Source organism: Salvelinus alpinus, chromosome 6 (genome assembly GCF_045679555.1).
Source record: "Salvelinus alpinus chromosome 6, SLU_Salpinus.1, whole genome shotgun sequence".
Classification (NCBI taxonomy): Eukaryota; Metazoa; Chordata; class Actinopteri; order Salmoniformes; family Salmonidae; genus Salvelinus; species Salvelinus alpinus.
In genome coordinates, this window is record NC_092091.1 from 8,052,424 (window position 1) to 8,069,163 (window position 16,740).

Sequence of the window (16,740 nt, forward strand, 5' to 3'; positions counted from 1 at the left end):
ATTTTAACAATAAATGTTTCCTGAAGAGAATATGTCTTTGAGACATATTGAGACTGCACTTGTGAAGGTGGTAAATGACCTTTTAATGGCGTCAGACTGAGGCTCTGCATCTGTCCTCGTGCTCCTAGACCTTAGTGCTGCTTTTGATACCATCGATCACCACATTCTTTTGGAGAGATTGGAAACCCAAATTGGTCTACACGGACAAGTTCTGGGAAGGTTTAGATCTTATCTGTCGGAAAGATATCAGTTTGTCTCTGTGAATGGTTTGTCCTCTGACAAATCAACTGTAAATTTCGGTGTTCCTCAAGGTTCCGTTTTAGGACCACTATTGTTTTCACTATATAGTTTACCTCTTGGGGATGTCATTCGAAAACATAATGTTAACTTTCACTGCTATGCGGATGACACACAGCTGTACATTTCAATGAAACACGGTGAAGCCCCAAAATTGCCCTCGCTGGAAGCCTGTGTTTCAGACATAAGGAAGTGGATGGCTGCAAACTTTCTACTTTTAAACTCAGACAAAACAGAGATGCTTGTTCTAGGTCCCAAGAAACTAAGAGATCTTCTGTTGAATCTGACAATTAATCTTGATGGTTGTACAGTCGTCTCAAATAAAACTGTAAAGGACCTCGGCGTTACTCTGGACCCTGATCTCTCTTTTGACGAAAATATCAAGATTGTTTCAAGGACAGCTTTTTTCCATCTGCATAACATTGCAAAAATCAGAAACTACATACCTACACGTACGCTACGGTCACAAGACGCGTGCTTCTATACCTGCATTGCTTGCTGTTTGGTGTTTTAGGCTGGGTTTCTGTACAGCACTTTGAGATATCAACTGATGTAAGAAGGGCTACATAAATACATTTGATTTGATTGGATTTTTTCATAACGTTATCGAGCGAATTAAGAAGGAATATCGACGTAATTTGTAAAGACGTAGGCTAGGAAGCAAAATTAGATTTTTCAATCAAAATAATAATTATTGTCAGTTTAAGAATATGTCGCAAGAGAAAAGATAATTTGCCCTTATTAAACTTGCCATATAATTTTCCATCAATGGGTGTCGATTTAACTTGTTTAGACTGCTATCATTTAACAATAAGGCCCTAGGAGGTGTGGTATATGGCCAATATACCACGGCTAAGGACTGTTCTTAGAACACAGCCCTTAGCCATGGTATATTGGCCATATACCACAAACCCCTGAGGTGCCTTATTGCTATTATAGACTGGTTACCAATGTAATTAGAACAGTAAAAAGTAATATTTAGTCATACCTGTGGTACATGGTCTGATATACCACAGCTTTCAACCAATCAGCATTCAGAGTTTAAACCATGCAGATTATAATTGTAAATAAATCCCCTTTGCGCGTGTGCATAACTATAGATAAATACAACAGGAGAGTTTGAATGAGGAAAGTTGGACAGAGGATCTCGAAATCTCCGTGCAAGAAACATTGGCTATTTTCTGGCAATTGTGCTGTTATTATGTCCCAGATGTTAAGACTACAACCGGTTATAAATTGCCTATTTGCGAGATCGACATGTTATTTCAATAGGCATAGGCTACTGACTAAAATGTGTGATTATAATTTAAATTCAATTTTTCCATGGTTTTGCTGAGCTAGAAACCCTGATAGGCCAAAATCTCATTTCAGGGATTACTGTGCTTCGTCATCTTTACTTTCGTAATGATTCATACCAGTAAATGTATTTAACCTAGAAATAAACGATACATGTCCAGGTGTTGCGACCACGTTCCTGACACATCCAACCCCCCAGACTTCACACCGTAAGAAACTCAATGGATCTCTGGTGCCACCAGGTGGCCATTACAGGGTACTCCAGTTAAATTGTGGCAGCAGTGCTACCACGTATATTTTTATGTAAGGTAATAATTTCTGGCAATACAATTATCTTCAAATTTCACAGAATGTGTACTTGTTATTTACCTAACTTATTTGATAGGTTATTCTTCCAATGTAGCTCTTAATCGGATGTTATTTATTACAACGCTTTCTCTAATTTCCGATTTGCGGGAGGATGACCACGTGTGTTTGAAACCTACCAATTTGGTCGTTTGTTACCGTCAAAAGTTCTTATCTCCGATATTGATCAACTCCCAATCTACGCCACCAATGTTTTTTTTTTAAATATTAGCTTTGCTATTTGGTGAAAAGCAAACAGAGCATATTTTGGTGTAACAGTTACCGAATTTGACCTGTCCGAGAATGCCAGCTTCCTCCTGAAAGCGTTACGGTATCGCTTCTCGGCCTTTTGGCTAAGATCAAGTGCCCTCAGTGCCTTTCAAGTGGAGTCCCGGTGCAGGCTCAATATGAGGGTGTTAACGGTGCACAGGTTCAACTCATGGGTCACAGAAGAAACATAAGTGTGCTACCTCAGCCAGTACGTGACCATCTTGCCAGGAGTGAGAGACATTAAGGACGCCCTTGGCATCTGGACAGGGAAGAGGCAGTTTCGTGTGCTGCTAAAGGAGGACGAGAGCGGCCATGATGGCTACCGACATCCTCCCGCGTCTTTTTCCATCGGTGCAGACAGGGGCTACCTTATGTATGCTGGACAGCCTCGTTTCTGCAGGAAGTGTAGCACCTACGGGCACCTCGCCGATGCCTGCACCCAGACAAGGTGCAGAAACGGTGGGACTCTAGGCCATATAATGAGGGATTGCACCGTGCCCAAGCGCTGCAGTCTGTGCAACTCTGAGGACCACCTGTTCCGTCACTGCCCGAAGGCAGCCCCCTCTTACGCCAGAGCGGTGAGCGGGAAAAGAGCGGAGAGCGGGAAAAGACCAGATGAGGGAGAAGGCTTGGAACTACGCACTATTGAGGAGGTGGTGGACGAGCTGGTGATGGAGAGAGGACTGCGAGAGTCTGAGGAGAGCGGGAGTGAGACGCCATCATCATCCCACGAGGAGAGCGGAGAGACCGACAGGAGTTGGAACAACCAAATGGAGGAGGAGGAGAAGGAAGAGCCCACCGCGCCCTCGGCTCCGGAGAGCTGGACAACGGTGAGAGAGAGGAGGAAGTGCTCGGTAAAAAGGAAGCAGATGAGCCCTGTTTCCTCACTCATCCGCATGGAGGCGACGGAGAAGTCCACTCTGGGCGCGAATCGCTTCAGTTGTTTTGAAAGCGGGAGGTCTGAGGAGAAAAGCGAGGGAAACCCGGGCAGCGCAGAGGGGACTCTGCTTTCCCTGTCAGGCAGCTCCATCGACAGCAGCGGTCTGGCACCCAGCGGGGTTCCAGCCCCCACACAGATGGAGGGGGAGCAGGAGGAGGAGGGCAGGGTTTTCCCGACCCCGATCTTTGTGGACAGTCCTCCCGCTGGGGACCACCGGTTCCCGGATAGGCCTCCTAACGAGGAACTGTATTTAAAGTGAGTGGAAAAATGTCATATTTTAGATAGTCGTCCGTTTCCCTCCTTAAAAACCCATGTCGTCTATTTTTAACCTAGCTAGCATAAATGTTAGAGGGCTTAGGAACCCAGTTAAAAGGGCGACCTTTTTTTCCCCATTTGTCCTCCATTTGCTTCTCTGTGTGTTTTTTACAAGAAGTACATTTAAAAGATCAAAATGACGTGGAGAGGTTTACGCGGGAATGGGTTCAGGGAGAGTCGAGGTGGAGTGTCGGCGGGGTGCATTCAACAGGGGTTGGTGTGCTATGTGGGAATAGGGATTTAAAAATAGTAGGACGTTTTTCGGCAGTACACGGGAGTGTTTTAATAGTAGATATCGATTGGAGGGGTAAATGTTTTAGATTTATTAACGTGTATGCACCATCGACACCCAAGGAAAGGAGGGAAATGCTCAACGACCTAGACGCTATTTTTATGACAAACAGACAGGTGTTTATGGGGGGAGATTTTAATGTATCATATGACCGAGGTAATCTAGGAGGGCATCTTGTAAAAAGTCTAATAGGTAAATATAATTTGGTTGATACTTATAGAGTGGCGCATGCGGATGATCCCGGTTTCACTTGGGAAAACAGCAGGGGGCGCGAGGAGCCGAATAGATTATCTGTTTGTTCCGCGTGGACTCGGTGTGTCCTCTGCGCGTGTCACTCCGGTATTCTATTCAGACCACAGCTGCCTGTCTGTGACAGTAGAATTAAAAACAATTGAATTTGGAAAAGGGTATTGGAAAATTAATAACGGCATTTTACATGACAAAACTTTTGAGACAAGATTTAGGTCTTTTTTCCAGGGCTGTGTAACTATGAAACCGTTTTATTCTACTTTAATAGAGTGGTGGGAGAGCACAAAATTAAGAATCAAGATTTTTATTCAGAATTTTTGCAAAGACAAAGTACGTAATACCCACAAAGAATTTTATAAATTGCAGAATGAACTAAAAGATCTACACACCCAAGGTAATTTGAATGGTGGTGGATTAGATAAAGACAAATTGTGTATCCTGCAGAAAAAGCAGCATGCCTTTTTTGAAAAGAAAGCTCGAGACTTCATTTTTAAAAGTCAGCAAGATAAATGGGAAAACTATGAGAAGTGCTCTGCATATTTTTTCAAACAAATTAAATCACGGGGAAAGAGGAGGACTATTTCTGCTTTATTGGACCAAGATGGGGAGATGGTTGAGGATGGAGATGGCATGCTTGGTGTCACTACACAGCTATTTCAAAAACAAACAATTGATTATGAGAAGGGGACACATTTTTTTAAATGCGTGGATGTGCAGATACCTTTCGATATTAAAGACCAATTAGAAGGGGAATTGAAATTAGATTAAATTTATATGGCACTGAAGAGCATGAAAGATAACAAAGTACCAGGAGTGGATGGGCTCTCTAAAGAGTTTTACATAATTTTTGGGGATTTAATTGGATGTCATCTGTTGGAAGTGTTTAGAGGTATATTTGGTTTGGAGCATATGGGAGGTTCGATGTGCGAGGGGGTAATCTCTCTACTTTACAAAAAGGGAGACCCCAAGACATTAGCAAATTGGAGACCTTTAACAATGTTGTGTGTTGACTATAAATTATTAAGCAAAGCCATAACTAATCGCCTATCATCTGCCATGGCATATGTTGTTGGTTTAGACCAAACATGCGGTGTGGTGGGGAGAAAATTAACCTGGAACTTGCAATTGCACCGAGACGTTCAAGCATATTTAGAGGAAAGGCACCTGCCAGCTATTACTGTGAATTTGGACCAGGAAAAAGCTTTTGACATGGTAAACCATGAGTTTTTATTTAGAGTTATGGGAAAATTTGGTTTTGGAAATAATTTTATGAAATGGGTAAAAATTCTTTATAGTAATGTGGGTAGCAGGGTAAATATTAATGGGAATATTGGAACTGTTATCAAGCAATTACAAGGTGTCAGACAGGGGGACCCTCTATCTGCGCTATTGTATGTTTTATATATTGAACCTTTCGCATGCGCAATTAGGACAAATTACAACATCAAAGGCATCATTTTACCCGGAGGGGATATTCTAAAAATTTCGCAATATGCGGACGACACAGTTTTATATTTACAGGACGACCTGAGCTTGAAAGAGTCTATCAAAGTCATTGATGAATTCTCTGTTGCCTCTGGGTCAAAGATAAACAAGAATAAAACAGAAATAAAATATATGGGACAGTGGAAATGGAGAACTGATCAGTTATGTGGTTTGACTGTGTGCACAGGACCAATGGTAGTGCTCGGCATATCTTTCGGAAACGAAATTAAAGATGACATGTTTAATTGGAAAGAAAAACTATTATCGCTTAATAAAAGATTGGGACTGTGGAAAGTGAGGCGACTATCTTTTAGTGGGAAGGTGTTAGTGCTGAAGGCGGACATTCTGCCTTCATTACTTCACCTTGCCTATGTGTTTCCCATGCCGGTGTCTCTCAGAAAAACTTTCATACGGGCACTGTTTAATTTCTTTTGGGGGGGATATGAGTACATCCGTAGAGATCGGATTTCCCTCATATTCCTCTCAAGCTAGATGCGTTGTTCTATTCAAACGTTTGTTGTCTTTTGTCGTCTTCTGTACACAAATGTCACATTTTAATCAAATTCTGGCTGTCTGTACCGTTAAGGTTCATGGTGGAATGGGATAATAGTAAGCCAAAAGCTGAAAATATCCCATTACATTTTAAGAAAATAGTGGAATGGGCAAAGAAAACCCCTGTCTGCAAAGTAAAAGAATATGTAATCAACCACAGATTGCTATACGTGAAATTAATAGAAAATTGTCGTCCTAGAGACAGATTACCAATATCGCCTTCCACCTGGCTACGGACACAATTAAAAGGTTTAGACAACAGACTGAAAGATTTTAATTGGCTTGTTTTACACAGACGTCTTCCGGTACGTTCAACATTATATGATCATAATTTGACCCTGAATAAATTTTGTCCCAGGGACAATTGTTTCGCAATTGAAACAATTCCCCATGTTTTATGGGAATGTTCTTTTGCCAAATTAGTTTGGAGAAAAATTAAATAATTTTTTGAGATTTAAAAAAAAAAAACATTGATTATGAAGGGGTAGCCAAACTTGAACTAAAAAATGTGGAAAGGGTGCAATTATTAGCATTAGTGACTCTGGTGTCCCTTATCAAGACCCCTTATCAAGACCAAACTTTGGGAGGCCAGATGTGGTGCGGTCAATGACACCCTCAAGTGGTCACCGACGGGATTAGTTGAATTTATAAAACAGGACATTTGGAAAAGAATACAATTCGAAATAGATAAGTGGGGCATTGTATCAGTAAAACAGAAATGGAAAGGGATTTACCCTTCACTGTAAACGTTTTTGGAGCCAATTGAAATGTAGGCTAAGCCTTTGTACATATTTGATATACACTGAGGTTTATTCAGAGTTCACTTTGGTATATGTATATGTTTGTATTTATAGAATTCTTTGTATTGTTTTTTGGAGATTGTTAGAGACATGTTAAACTTGAATGTAATAATACTGGTCAGGTTCTGCAGAACAGCACTTTGTTGAGGAGTTTTGCTATGTTTATATTGTTAAACTACTTTTTGATACTGTTTTTAGGAATACATGTTATGTACAACGTAATGCACTGATTTTGTAATTGTATTTGAATGTGAAATGAAAATAAAAAATATTTTTCCCCCCCACAAAATTTAAAAAAAATAAATGGGGCATTGCGAGGACACCCGCGTGCCCCCGACCAGGCTGCGGCCAAGTAGGGTCGGTGAGGCACTTGCTCTGAGAGTGCAGAGCTGCCAGGGACCCGTGGAAGGAAGCAGGCCCCCTGATCACCCCGTGTCTGCCAGCAGGGGAGGACCTAACACCTCAGCTCGTGCTGTATGGGGTGGGCCGGAGGCCTATTCCATCGAAGGCCTTCACCAAGTTCTGGCCCACCCTCACGTGTTTGAAGGAAGCACTGCGGTCCTCCCGTAACCTGCTGGTAGCGAAACGAGTAGAGACCACCCCCCAGTCAGTGGCCATGGCAGCCACGGAAGCCCTGGGGTGGTACGGAAGGAAGGGGGCCTCGACCCCATACGAAGGGTCCCCCACAACACCCTAGGTCCCGGCGGCCACGGCCTGACAGCGCTGCGGCGCCTAGGGGAGGGATCTCCTCTGGGCCCCGAAGGACGGGACGGTAGTTGATTCAGAGGAGCAGGACGAGGCGAGTTTGATAAGGACTCACCCCGCTCCTGTACAAAGGACCGAAGACAGCCTTTTAACAAAGTGACTTTTTAACATGTTTTTCGTGTCTTAAAAAACGTTTTACCTTTGTTAGATCATTAGTACACATTTTAAATGGATTTTACAGATTTGATGTTTTTACAAGAAAAGTACTTTTATTCATGGTTGTTTTCATTGTTTTAAACAACATGTACCTTTTACCCAATTTAAATGTAACTTTCAAATGCTGTGTTTTATGCTTTATTGCCGTTTTTATGTGTATGAAATGATGTGAAGAATATATGAGCTGTTTTTAAAGGAAATGTGTTAATAAAACTTTTCCAAAAGAAAAAAAATCTGTTCTTATCAGTTTAATATCTGATATCTTTAATATCACATATTAAATTGATTTTTGGAATAGGGAGATGGAATAGGGGCTTGCTCCGTCCACTCCACGCATCGACCTGGTATTGCAGTACTTCCAGGAACGGTGCGCCCCCTGCCGTTGTTAATGTAAACTTTTATGCAATTATATTCTGTAAATTATGAGCTACTTCTGAACGGTAGTTTTCATTTCTGTTCATGTGGCTATTTGCCAAAGGTCATTGGATTTTCTCTATATTGATATATGCTCTTGCTTTATAAGCGAGGTTTGTTTGTATTACAAAATTATGGCTATTTCTCCTTCTTTACAACATAGATTATCCATTATATTGACCAGATACTAGTGGCCGTTTAACAAGGAATAAAAACTTTTTTTTTTAAAGGAAGGCTGTCGGCAGGAAGAAGGTCAGGTGGGGCTTTTCTAGCCAATGAGAGGGCAGATACGCACGCACAACGTTTTCCACTAGTTACCAAAGCCACAAAGTAAAAAACGGGCTATTCTTTTCGAGGTCATTGTAAGCTGCTGTAGCCTTAGCCTACCATTTGATACAATAAATATGTTGAAATTATATCACTGGGGGTCATTGCGAATCAATTTGCGTCACTTGTGTAGCCTGTTAGAGAAGTCGCCAAGCCAATAGATGACGCTGCTGTTATGTGTAGCCGAGTGTGATTCTCTATAGTTGAAGTGAGTCAAGTTAGGCATTATTTACTACGCACTGAACGGAGATGAACGCACGCTACAATGATACGGAAGTAAAGACATTCTTATCAACATTGCCTGGCTCTTGTATTGAATAATCAGCATTACAAAACATAGCCTACCTGTTCAGTGAAAAGTCCACAATGAAACTGACATTAAATGTGGAGAATGATACATTCGCGATAGAGCTGTGACCATGATCGCAATTGATAACTTCCAATGTAATTAACTAAACATGGACACTAATAAATGCATAATAACACAAGGCTACAACAACAATAAACTTAATTTATAGGCTATTTATTCAATCAGTTTGTCACGTCCAGGTAGGCTACACAAGTGGCACAAAATTATTTTCAACAACTCCAGTGATATCGTCATTTCGAAGTAATTATTCTATCAAATGGTAGCCTGCAATGGCATATTCATTTAAATAGGCTACTTGATGGCAAGTGTATCATTCTCCACATTTAATGTCCGTTTCATTGAGGACTTTTTCCCCATAACAGATGCACGCGAGGGAGTTTCATAACGTCCATTTCTCAGTTGGTAGAGCATGGCACTTGCAAGGCCAGGGTTGTGGGTTCAATTCCCACAGGGAGCCAGTACGACGAACACCTATGAAAATGTATGCACTCACTACTACTGTAAGTTGTTCTGGATAAGAGAGTTTGCTAAATGATTCTCTACTGTGAGTGGTTCTGGATAAGAGAGTCTGCTAAATGACTCACTACTGTTAGTGGCTCTGGATAAGAGAGTCTGCTAAATGACTCACTACTGTTAGTGTCTCTGGATAAGAGGGTCTGCTAAATGACTCACTACTGTTAGTGTCTCTGGATAAGAGAGTCTGCTAAATGACTCACTACTGTTAGTGGCTCTGGATAAGAGAGTCTGCTAAATGACTCACTACTGTTAGTGGTTCTGGATAAGAGAGTCTGCTAAATGATTCTCTACTGTAAGTGTCTCTGGATAAGAGAGTCTGCTAAATGACTCACTACTGTAAGTGGCTCTGGATAAGAGAGTCTGCTAAATGACTCACTACTGTTAGTGGCTCTGGATAAGAGAGTCTGCTAAATGACTCACTACTGTTAGTGGCTCTGGATAAGAGAGTCTGCTAAATGACTCACTACTGTTAGTGGCTCTGAATAAGAGAGTCTGCTAAATGACTCACTACTGTAAGTGGCTCTGGATAAGAGAGTCTGCTAAATGACTCACTACTGTTAGTGGCTCTGGATAACAGCTTCTGCTAAATAGTTTGTTGACGTTTTATCAGTTCTCTAGCGTTAATATAATGGCGCCGGAGCGGATGGCGGCTGTTTGTGTGTTTTTGCGTTGTTCGTAACTTATTTTGTACGTAATGTTGCTGCTACCGTCTCTTATGATCGAAAATAACTTCTGGACATCAGAACAGCGATTACTCACATCGAACTGGACAAAGATTTTTTTCTTTAATGACACGAAGGATATACTGTTTCTCTGAGACCAGGCCCAAAGCCCCGTGATTCAAATCGAATCAAACTTTATTTGTCACGTGCGCCGAATACAACAAGTGTAGACCTTACCGTGAAATGCTTAATTACAAACTCTTAACCAACCATGCAGTTCAAGAAAGAGTTAAGAAAATATTTATCAAATAAACTAAAGTAAAAAATTATTAAAAGTAACACAATAAAATAACAATAACAAGGCTATATACAGGGGGTCAATAGAAATAGAGTTAGAGCAGGTTTTCATCAAGGATCTCTCTGTACTTTGCTCCGTTCATCTTTCCCTCGATCCTGACTAGTCTCTCAGTCCCCGACGCTGAAAAACATCCCCACAGCATGATGCTGCCTCCACCATGCTTCACCGTAGGGATAGTGCCAGGTTTCCTCCAAAGGTGACGCTTGGCATTCAGGCCATCTTATATTGTCTTAGTACCATCTTATGTCTTAGTACCATCTTATATTGTTTTATTACCATCTTATATTTTCTTAGTACCAGCTTATGTCGTATTACCATCTTATATTGTCTTATTACCATCTTATATTGTCTTATTACCATGTTATAATGTCTTAGTACCATCTTATTACCATGTTATAATGTCTTAGTACCATCTTATAATGTCTTAGTACCATCTTATAATGTCTTATTACCATCTTAGTACCATCTTATAATGTCTTAGTACCATCTTATATTGTCTTAGTACCATCTTATGTCTTATTACCATCTTATATTGTCTTAGTACCATCTTATATTGTCTTATTACCATGTTATATTGTCTTATTACCATCTTATAATGTCTTAGTACCATCTTATATTGTCTTATTACCATCTTGTAATGTCTTATCACCATCTTATAATGTCTTAGTACCATCTTATAATGTCTTATTAACATCTTAGTACCATCTTATAATGTCTTATTACCATCTTATATTGTCTTAGTACCATCTTATAATGTCTTAGTACCATCTTATTACCATGTTATAATGTCGTAGTACCATCTTATAATGTCTTATTACCATCTTATAATGTCTTAGTACCATCTTATATTGTCTTAGTACCATCTTATGTCTTATTACCATGTTATATTGTCTTATTACCATCTTATAATGTCTTATTACCATCTTATAATGTCTTATTACCATCTTATATTGTCTTAGTACCATCTTATATTGTCTTATTACCATCTTATAATGTCTTATTACCATCTTAGTACCATCTTATAATGTCTTAGTACAATCTTATAATGTCTTATCACCATCTTATAATGTCTTAGTACCATCTTATAATGTCTTATTAACATCTTAGTACCATCTTATAATGTCTTAGTACCATCTTATATTGTCTTAGTACCATCTTATAATGTCTTAGTACCATCTTATATTGTCTTAGTACCATCTTATATTGTCTTAGTACCATCTTATAATGTCTTAGTACCATGTTATAATGTCTTAGTACCATCTTATAATGTCTTAGTACCATCTTATAATGTCTTAGTACCATCTTATTACCATGTTATAATGTCTTATTACCATGTTATAATGTCTTATTACCATCTTATAATGTCTTAGTACCATCTTATAATGTCTTAGTACCATCTTATAATGTCTTAGTACCATCTTATAATGTCTTAGTACCATCTTATTACCATCTTATAATGTCTTAGTACCATCTTATTACCATCTTATAATGTCTTAGTACCATCTTATTACCATGTTATAATGTCTTATAAGGATCCTGACTAAATGGAGTGCCACTTTTTTCCCCAGAGAGTGGGCGGGTCTTCACCTGGGGAGGAAGCAATTACGGACAGCTGGGAAGGAGGTCCTCTGTGGTCCTCTGTGGAGAATGGTCACAGGGGAGACTGGTCACAGGGGAGACTGGTCACAGGTGAGACTGGTCACAGGGGAGACTGGTCACAGGGGAGACTGGTCACAGGTGAGACTGGTCACAGGGGAGACTGGTCACAGGTGAGACTGGTCACAGGGGAGACTGGTCACAGGTGAGACTGGTCACAGGTGAGACTGGTCACAGGGGAGACTGGTCACAGGTGATTTCAAAATCATCATGTTGTGTAATTCATCCTCATTGGTGGAGAGAGAGACTGTTGAAGAGAAGTTCAGCCCCAGTCCAGTAGAGGGCAGTAGAAACTAAAACACAAACTATAGGTTCTTTGTTCCACAGTTCTAGCCTTGATATAAGGCTACTGTATGGGTGTATTGGTTATTACCTGCATTACTGTCTATTCCCTACTAACAGTAGTGCACTATAAGAGGAATAGGGTGCCATTTTGGATGCTACCTATGTCTGTGTGTGTAATCAGTGGTTACGTCCCAATCCCTCCTTTCTCCTGAAGTGTGCACTCGTTCACTACTTCCTACAAACCTAAAAACATTGGGTTGGTGGAGGCATGGACTACTGGGAATTTCTTATACCTTTCGAGAATCAGTAAATGGAAGTGAACAAGTGTACAACTTCAGGAGAAATAAGAGATTATTGGGACACAACCAGCTGTTCCCAAAGCACACACATCCCTGGGTCGCTCCTCTTTTCAGTTCGCTGCAGCTAGCGACTGGAACGACCTGCAAAAAACACTCAAACTGGACAGTTTTATCTCCATCTCTTCATTCAAAAACTCAATCTTGGACACTCTTACTGACAGTTGTAGCTGCTTCGCGTGATGTATTGTTGTCTCTACCTTCTTGCCCCATTGTGCTGTTGTCTGTGCCCAATAATGTTTGTACCATGTTGTGCGCTGCTACCATGTTGTGTTGCTACCATGTTGTTGTTATGTGGTGTTGCTACCATGTTGTTGTTATGTTGTGTTGCTACCATGTTGTTGTCATGTTGTGTTGCTACCATGTTGTTGTCATGTTGTGTTGCTACCATGTTGTTGTCATATGTTGCTGCCTTGCTATGTTGTTGTCTTAGGTCTTTTGTCGTGATGTGTGTTTTGTCCTATATTTATATTTTATTTATTTACTTTTTAATCCCAGCCCCCGTCCCCGCAGGAGGCCTTCTGCCTTTTGGTAGAACGTCATTTTAAATAAGAATTTGTTCTTAACTGACTTGCCAAGTTAAATAAAGGTTAAATAAATAAAAATAACATGGGAATGCCCCTCCGGTCTTAGTGGCTCTCTCAGAGCCTTGCAATTATACAGGGTCTGTGTCCAAAATGGCACCCTAGGAATCATCATCTCCCTTTTGATGTAATTATAGCTTGCCTCAACTACTTGCTATCATGTTAAAAAAAAGAGAACAGCTGTGAGCCTTGTCAGGAGAAGGGTGGAGTTATGGGTGGAGTTATGGGTGCACTCTGCATATATTCGTAATGTAGTTTGTCGTTTTGTACGTAGATCATGTAGAATACGTGTGTGATGTGATGCTACTATATCAGGCTATTATTGAACTTTCCATAATCGATAATCGTCTCCTCAAAATTATAACGATGAATTCAAAACACACTCAAGTCAACTTTTACGGAGCACAACATTATATTGTAGAGTTATCAGGGGAGAGGAACAGACGTGGAAGATTTGGATAAAGGGGCCAGCAAGATTAAAGGGGCCATGTGTGATTAAAGGGGCCAGACAGATTAAAGGGGCCGGCAAGATTAAAGGGGCCAGCCAGATTAAAGGGGCCAGCAAGATTAAAGGGGCCAGCCAGATTAAAGGGGCCGGCAAGATTAAAGGGGCCAGACAGATTAAAGGGGCCAGCCAGATTAAAGGGGCCAGCAAGATTAAAGGGGCCAGCCAGATTAAAGGGGCCAGCCAGATTAAAGGGGCCAACAAGATTAAAGGGGCCAGCCAGATTAAAGGGGCCAGCAAGATTAAAGGGGCCAGCCAGATTAAAGGGGCCATGTATGATTATAGGGGCCAGCCAGATTAAAGGGGCCAGCCAGATTAAAGGGGCCAGCCAGATTAAAGGGGCCATGTGTGATTAGTAGATCCATTTGTTTAACATGTAAATTAATTATATATAGCCACTGATTCTTGAAGAATATGAATTATAAATGCCTCATGAGCTTTAGTTCAACTGTCGTACCCCCATCAGAACCCAAAATATAAGGTTGTTTTACTCCAATGTTTGTAGACAGATGCTGTACAGCATCACAACATGGTTAAAACTAGAACTGCGACATCATAGATGGTCAGTCCTACCTCCGTACATGAATTTGACAGTAGTTACATTTAGTAATAATTCAACCTTTAAAAGTCCTCCAACGCATCAACACAAGGATTCAACCCCCCCCCCCCCCTCAGCTGTTTACCCGTGAATACTTTATTGTTGGTTGAACTGCAGAGTGCCTTTTTAAAAGCATGTTGGTTTCACAACAGTAAGTAGTGACTGAAATGAGACGCACCATTTTTTAGGGGGGGGCTCTGCTGCAGTGACTCGTGTTTAGTTACTACGGTTACCACTGTGCTTCTTTTTTTTTTACTGGTCTGGAGAACCAACCAGAATAAACAGATGCGTGCGTGGCATTCTGGGAAATGAATATTTTAGCGTTTTCCTCTTCTCTTCGCTTTAATTAGTGAAGGATCCTCCCATCTAATTCTGTACAGTTTAAAGTGCACACACACACACAGTTTTGTATTGCTATCCTTGTGGGGACCAAAGAATTGATTCTCATCCAAAATCCTATTTTTCCTAACCCTAAATCTAACCTTAGCCCTTAACCTAACCCTAAATCTAACCTTAGCCCTTAACCTAACCCTAAATCTAACCTTAGCCCTTAACCTAACCCTAAATCTAACCTTAGCCCTTAAACTAACCCTAAATCTAACCTTAGCCCTTAACCTAACCCTAAATCTAACCCTAACCTTAAAATAGCCTTTTTCCTCAGTGGGACCGGCAAGATGTTCCCACTTGTTCGAATTATCCTTGTGAGAAATTCTGGTCGCCACAAGGGTTAGTTAAACACACACGCACGCACGCACGCACGCACGCACGCACGCACACACACACACACACACACACACACACAGTGTCTGATGAGCAGAATATGAGTATCACTGACATAGTTCATTAACCAAGCTGCTCCAGCTGAATGAGAAGAATCAGACAGGACAGTTCTTCCACTTCTTGTTGAAATGAGAATGAGAATGTTGTGTGTACAACACAGTAATATCATGGTTAAATATGCAGAGAACGGGGATAACGTTACACAACGTAAACAAGTTAGTTATTCAATGGGTATTTTTGGTGGTGACTAAGGATTCTGGTTTCGTTTAACAGGTTGTTATAAAGCAGCGTTCCCCAACAGGCAGAATTTGGCCTCACAAGTTTGGATGGGTGGATGGATGAAGGACTGAAGGGTGGTTGGATGGATGGATAAAGATGGGTAGGAGATATGGATGGATGGATGGATGGATGAAGATGGGTAGGAGATATGGATGGATAAAGATGGGTAGGAGATATGGATGGATGGATGGATGGATGAAGATGGGTAGGAGATATGGATGGATAAAGATGGGTAGGAGATATGTATGGATGGATGAAGATGGGTAGGAGATATGGATGGATGGATGGATGAAGGACTGAAGGGTGGTTGGATGGATAAAGATGGGTATCAAATCAAATCAAATTTTATTGGTCACATACACATGGTTAGCAGATGTTAATGCGAGTGTAGCGAAATGCTTGTGCTTCTAGTTCCAACCGTGCAGTAACAATTTCACAACAACTACCTTGTACACACAAGTGTAAAGGAATGAATAAGAATATGTACATATAAATATATGGATGAGCGATGGCCGAACAGCATAGGCAAGATGCAGTAGATGGTATAAAATACAGTATATACATGTGAGATGAGTAATGTAGGGTATGTACACATTATATAAAGTTGCATTGTTTAAAGTGACTAGTGATACATTTATTACATCCAATGTTTTATTACTAAAGTGGCTAGAGATTTGAGTGAGTATGTCGGCAGCAGCCACTCAATGTTAGTGATGGCTGTTTAACAGTCTGATGGCCTTTTGTCTGAAGCTGTTTTTCAGTCTCTCAGTCCCCGCTTTGATGCACCTGTACTGACCTCGCCTTCTGGATGATAGCGGGGTGAACATGCAGTGGCTCAGGTTGTTGTTGTCCTTGATGATCTTTATGGCCTTCCTGTGACATCGGGTGGCGTAGGTGTCCTGGAGGGCAGGTAGTGTGCCCCCGGTGTCAGGTAGGGTGGAGGTGATATGATCCTTGACTAGTCTCTCAAAGCGCTTCATGATGACAGAAGTGAGTGCTACGGGGCGATAGTCATTTAGTTCAGTTACCTTAGCTTTCTTGGGAACAGGAACAATGGTGGCCATCTTGAAGCATGTGAGAACAGCAGACTGGGATAAGGATTGATTGAATATGTCCGTAAACACACCAGCCAGCTGGTCTGCTCATGCTCTGAGGACACGGCTAGGGTTGCCGTCTGGGCCTGCAGCCTTGCGAGGGTTAACACGTTTAAATGTTTTACTCACGTTGGCTGCGGTGAAGGAGAGCCCGCAGGTGTTGGTAGCTGGCCGTGTCAGTGGCACTGTATTGT

The 16,740-nt window shown here is 41.1% G+C and overlaps 1 pseudogene; it reads left to right on the forward strand.

The window, feature by feature from the left end:
* The first annotated feature begins 7,971 nt into the window (after positions 1–7,971).
* Positions 7,972–8,140, forward strand: LOC139579876 (U2 spliceosomal RNA; annotated as a pseudogene).
* Positions 8,141–16,740: the final 8,600 nt, after the last annotated feature.